This window comes from Rattus norvegicus, chromosome 1, assembly GCF_036323735.1.
Source record: "Rattus norvegicus strain BN/NHsdMcwi chromosome 1, GRCr8, whole genome shotgun sequence".
Classification (NCBI taxonomy): domain Eukaryota; kingdom Metazoa; phylum Chordata; class Mammalia; order Rodentia; family Muridae; genus Rattus; species Rattus norvegicus.
In genome coordinates, this window is record NC_086019.1 from 21,373,337 (window position 1) to 21,379,336 (window position 6,000).

Below are 6,000 nucleotides of genomic sequence, written 5' to 3' on the forward strand. Positions count from 1 at the left end.
ACATAATTAAAGACAGCAATAACTAGTTAAAGGACACTTGCTTCTGGGTTCTTTTTGTTAGACAGACTTTGTATTGGACCCTCCTGGGTCCCCTACAGTGTTTGACCCCAGCTGAAGCCCTACTGATGCATGTAGAAGCCTTTGGTTCCTAACAAAGGAACACCCTGGCCCAGTAGCAACACACCTGGGTGGTATGCCTGGGTGATAATCCATTCCTGTCTTTTGTTCTCAGTCTTTTGTTCCTGAGGGCATAAGCCAGTTTTCCCACTGCGCTTCCTGGAATTTTCCACATTGTGAACTTAGGGTATATATTCAGTGAATAAAGCTAAAGATTTTTCATTCTCTTAACATGAATGACCTGAGTATGTGTGTTTTTTTAACCCTGCAGGCTTACAGCAGGCTCTCCATACATATCAACCACACTGACAGGAAAGATCTTGTTAGGTTCACAGTAGGTGCAAATGAAAGGTGCTAAAGAGAATTATTGTTCACATAAGAGTTTTATTAAAGAGGAACCCTCCTCCATTGTTGGTGGGATTGCACACTGGTACAACCATTCTGGAAATCACTCTGGAGGTTCCTCAGAAAATTGGACATTTAACTACCCAGCTATACCTCTCTTGGGCATATTCCCAAAAGATGCCCCAACATATAAAAAAGACACGTGCTCCACTATGTTCATAGTAGCCTTATTTATAATAGCCAGAAGCTGTAAAGAACCCAGATGCCCTTCAACAGAGGAATGGATACAGAAAATGTGGTACATCTACACAATGGCATATTACTCAGCTATCAAAAACAATGACTTTATGAAATTCATAGGCAAATGGATGGAACTGGAAAATATCATCCTGAGTGAGGTAACCCAATCACAGAAAAACACACATGGTATGCACTCATTGATAAGTGGCTATTAGCCCAAATGCTTGAATTACCCTAGATGCACAGAACACATGAAACTCAAGAAGGATGACCAAAATGTGAATGCTTCACTCCTTCTTTAAAAGGGGAACAAGAATACCCTTGGCAGGGAAGAGAGAGGCAAAGATTAAAACAGAGACTGAAGGAACACCCATTCAGAGCCTGCCCCACATGTGGCCCATACATATACAGCCACCAAACTAGATAAGACTGATGAAGTAAAGAAGTGCAGCCTGACAGGAACCAGATGTTACTCTCTCCTGAGAGACACAGCCAGAATACGGCAAATACAGAGGCGAGTGCCAGCAGCAAACCACTGAACTGAGAATGGGACCCCCGTTGAAGGAATCAGAGAAAGGACTGGAAGAGCTTGAAGGGGCTTGAGACCCCATATGTACAACAATGCCAAGCAACCAGAGCTTCCAGGGACTAAGCCATTACCCAAAGACCATACATGGACTGACCCTGGGCTCCAACTGCATAGGTAGCAATGAATAGCCTAGTGAGAGCACCAGTGCAAGGGGAAGCCCTTGGTCCTGCCAAGACTGAATCCCCAGTGAATGTGATTGTTGGGGGGAGGGTGGTAATGGGGGGAGGATGGGGAGGAGAACATCTATATAGAAGGGGAGGGGGAGGGGTTAGAAGGATGTTGGCCCAGAAACCAGGAAAGGGAATAACAATTGAAATGTAAATAAGACCCACACCCGCGGATCCCGGCCCGCAGCAGCTCTCTGCTCCCAGACCCGGTGAGAGAGAGACCCAACCACCTGGTCAGGTGTGCACTCCTGAGGCTGCAGAGCGGAAGAGACCACCAACTCTGCTCACCCCTGCCCACATCCCTGGCCCAAGAGGAAACTGTATAAGGCCTCTGGGCTCCCGTGGGGAAGGGCCCAGGAGCGGCAGGACCCCTGTGCCTGAGACACCGCCGGAACCTGAAAGAAACAGACCAGATAAACAGTTCTCTGCACCCAAATCCCGTGGGAGGGAGAGCTAAACCTTCAGAGAGGCAGACAAGCCTGGGAAACCAGAAGTGACTGCTCCCTGCACACACATCTCAGACACCAGAGGAAAAAGCCAAAGACCATCTGGAACCCTGGTGCACTGAAGTTCCCGGAAGGGGCGGCACAGGTCTTCCTGGTTGCTGCCGCTGCAGAGAGCCCGTGGGCAGCACCCCACGAGCGAACCTGAGCCTCGGGACCACAGGTAAGACCAAATTTTCTGCTGCAAGAAAGCTGCCTGGTGAACTCAAGACACAGGCCCACAGGAACAGCTGAAGACCTGTAGAGAGGAAAAACTACACGCCAGAAAGCAGAACACTCTGTCCCCATAACTGACTGAAAGAGAGGAAAACAGGTCTACAGCACTCCTGTCACACAGGCTTATAGGACAGTCTAGCCACTGTCAGAAATAGCAGAACAAAGTAACACTAGAGATAATCTGATGGCGAGAGGCAAGCGCAGGAACCCAAGCAACAGAAACCAAGACTACATGCCATCATCGGAGCCCAATTCTCCCACCAAAACAAACATGGAATATCCAAACACGCCAGAAAAGCAAGATCTAGTTACAAAATCATATTTGATCATGATGCTGGAGGACTTCAAGAAAGACATGAACACACTTAGGGAAGCACAGGAAAACATTAATAAACAAGTAAAAGCCTACAGAGAGGAATCGCAAAAATCCCTGAAAGAATTCCAGGAAAACACAATCAAACAGTTGAAGGAATTAAAAATGGAAATAGAAGCAATCAAGAAAGAACACATGGAAACAACCCTGGATATAGAAAACCAAAAGAAGAGACAAGGAGCTGTAGATACAAGCCTCACCAACAGAATACAAGAGATGGAAGAGAGAATCTCAGGAGCAGAAGATTCCATAGAAATCATTGACTCAACTGTCAAAGATAATGTAAAGCGGAAAAAGCTACTGGTCCAAAACATACAGGAAATCCAGGACTCAATGAGAAGATCAAACCTAAGGATAATAGGTATAGAAGAGAGTGAAGACTCCCAGCTCAAAGGACCAGTAAATATCTTCAACAAAATCATAGAAGAAAACTTCCCTAACCTAAAAAAAGAGATACCCATAGACATACAAGAAGCCTACAGAACTCCAAATAGATTGGACCAGAAAAGAAACACCTCCCGTCACATAATTGTCAAAACACCAAACGCACAAAATAAAGAAAGAATATTAAAAGCAGTAAGGGAAAAAGGTCAAGTAACATATAAAGGGAGACCTATCAGAATCACACCAGACTTCTCGCCAGAAACTATGAAGGCCAGAAGATCCTGGACTGATGTCATACAGACCCTAAGAGAACACAAATGCCAGCCCAGGTTACTGTATCCAGCAAAACTCTCAATTAACATTGATGGAGAAACCAAGATATTCCATGACAAAACCAAATTTACACAATATCTTTCTACAAATCCAGCACTACAAAGGATAATAAATGGTAAAGCCCAACATAAGGAGGCAAGCTATACCCTAGAAGAAGCAAGAAACTAATCGTCTTGGCAACAAAACAAAGAGAATGAAAGCACACAAACATAACCTCACATCCAAATATGAATATAAAGGGAAGCAATAATCACTATTCCTTAATATCTCTCAATATCAATGGCCTCAACTCCCCAATAAAAAGACATAGATTAACAAACTGGATACGCAATGAGGACCCTGCATTCTGCTGCCTACAGGAAACACACCTCAGAGACAAAGACAGACACTACCTCAGGGTGAAAGGCTGGAAAACAACTTTCCAAGCAAATGGTCAGAAGAAGCAAGCTGGAGTAGCCATTCTAATATCAAATAAAATCAATTTCCAACTAAAAGTCATCAAAAAAGATAAGGAAGGACACTTCATATTCATCAAAGGAAAAATCCACCAAGATGAACTCTCAATCCTAAATATCTATGCCCCAAATACAAGGGCACCTACATATGTAAAAGAAACCTTACTAAAGCTCAAAGCACACATTGCACCTCACACAATAATAGTGGGAGACTTCAACACCCCACTCTCATCAATGGACAGATCATGGAAACAGAAATTAAACAGTGATGTAGACAGACTAAGAGAAGTCATGAGCCAAATGGACTTAACGGATATTTATAGAACATTCTATCCTAAAGCAAAAGGATATACCTTCTTCTCAGCTCCTCATGGTACTTTCTCCAAAATTGACCATATAATTGGTCAAAAAACGGGCCTCAACAGGTACAGAAAGATAGAGATAATCCCATGCATGCTATCGGACCACCACGGCCTAAAACTGGTCTTCAATAACAATAAGGGAAGAATACCCACATATACGTGGAAATTGAACAATGCTCTACTCAATGATAACCTGGTCAAGGAAGAAATAAAGAAAGAAATTAAAAACTTTTTAGAATTTAATGAAAATGAAGATACAACATACCCAAACTTATGGGACACAATGAAAGCTGTGCTAAGAGGAAAACTCATAGCGCTGAGTGCCTGCAGAAAGAAACAGGAAAGAGCATATGTCAGCAGCTTGACAGCACACCTAAAAGCTCTAGAACAAAAAGAAGCAAATACACCCAGGAGGAGTAGAAGGCAGGAAATAATCAAACTCAGAGCTGAAATCAACCAAGTAGAAACAAAAAGGACCATAGAAAGAATCAACAGAACCAAAAGTTGGTTCTTTGAGAAAATCAACAAGATAGATAAACCCTTAGCCAGACTAACGAGAGGACACAGAGAGTGCGTCCAAATTAACAAAATTAGAAATGAAAAGGGAGACATAACTACAGATTCAGAGGAAATTCAAAAAATCATCAGATCTTACTATAAAAACCTATATTCAACAAAATTTGAAAATCTTCAGGAAATGGACAATTTCCTAGACAGATACCAGGTATCGAAGTTAAATCAGGAACAGATAAACCAGTTAAACAACCCCATAACTCCTAAGGAAATAGAAGCAGTCATTAAAGGTCTTCCAACCAAAAAGAGCCCAGGTCCAGACGGGTTTAGTGCAGAATTCTATCAAACCTTCATAGAAGACCTCATACCAATATTATCCAAACTATTCCACAAAATTGAAACAGATGGAGCACTACCGAATTCCTTCTACGAAGCCACAATTACTCTTATACCTAAACCACACAAAGACACAACAAAGAAAGAGAACTTCAGACCAATTTCCCTTATGAATATCGACGCAAAAATACTCAATAAAATTCTGGCAAACCGAATTCAAGAGCACATCAAAACAATCATCCACCATGATCAAGTAGGCTTCATCCCAGGCATGCAGGGATGGTTTAATATACGGAAAACCATCAACGTGATCCATCATATAAACAAACTGAAAGAACAAAACCACATGATCATTTCATTAGATGCTGAGAAAGCATTTGACAAAATTCAACACCCCTTCATGATAAAAGTCCTGGAAAGAATAGGAATTCAAGGCCCATACCTAAACATAGTAAAAGCCATATACAGCAAACCAGTTGCTAACATTAAACTAAATGGAGAGAAACTCGAAGCAATCCCACTAAAATCAGGGACTAGACAAGGCTGCCCACTCTCTCCCTACTTATTCAATATAGTTCTTGAAGTTCTAGCCAGAGCAATCAGACAACAAAAGGAGATCAAGGGGATACAGATCGGAAAAGAAGAAGTCAAAATATCACTATTTGCAGATGACATGATAGTATATTTAAGTGATCCCAAAAGTTCCACCAGAGAACTACTAAAGCTGATAAACAACTTCAGCAAAGTGGCTGGGTATAAAATTAACTCAAATAAATCAGTTGCCTTCCTCTATACAAAAGAGAAACAAGCCGAGAAAGAAATTAGGGAAACGACACCCTTCATAATAGACCCAAATAATATAAAGTACCTCGGTGTGACTTTAACCAAGCGAGTAAAAGATCTGTACAATAAGAACTTCAAGACACTGAGGAAAGAAATTGAAGAAGACCTCAGAAGATGGAAAGATCTCCCATGCTCATGGATTGGCAGGATTAATATAGTAAAAATGGCCATTTTACCAAAAGCAATCTACAGATTCAATGCAATCCCCATCAAAATACCAATCC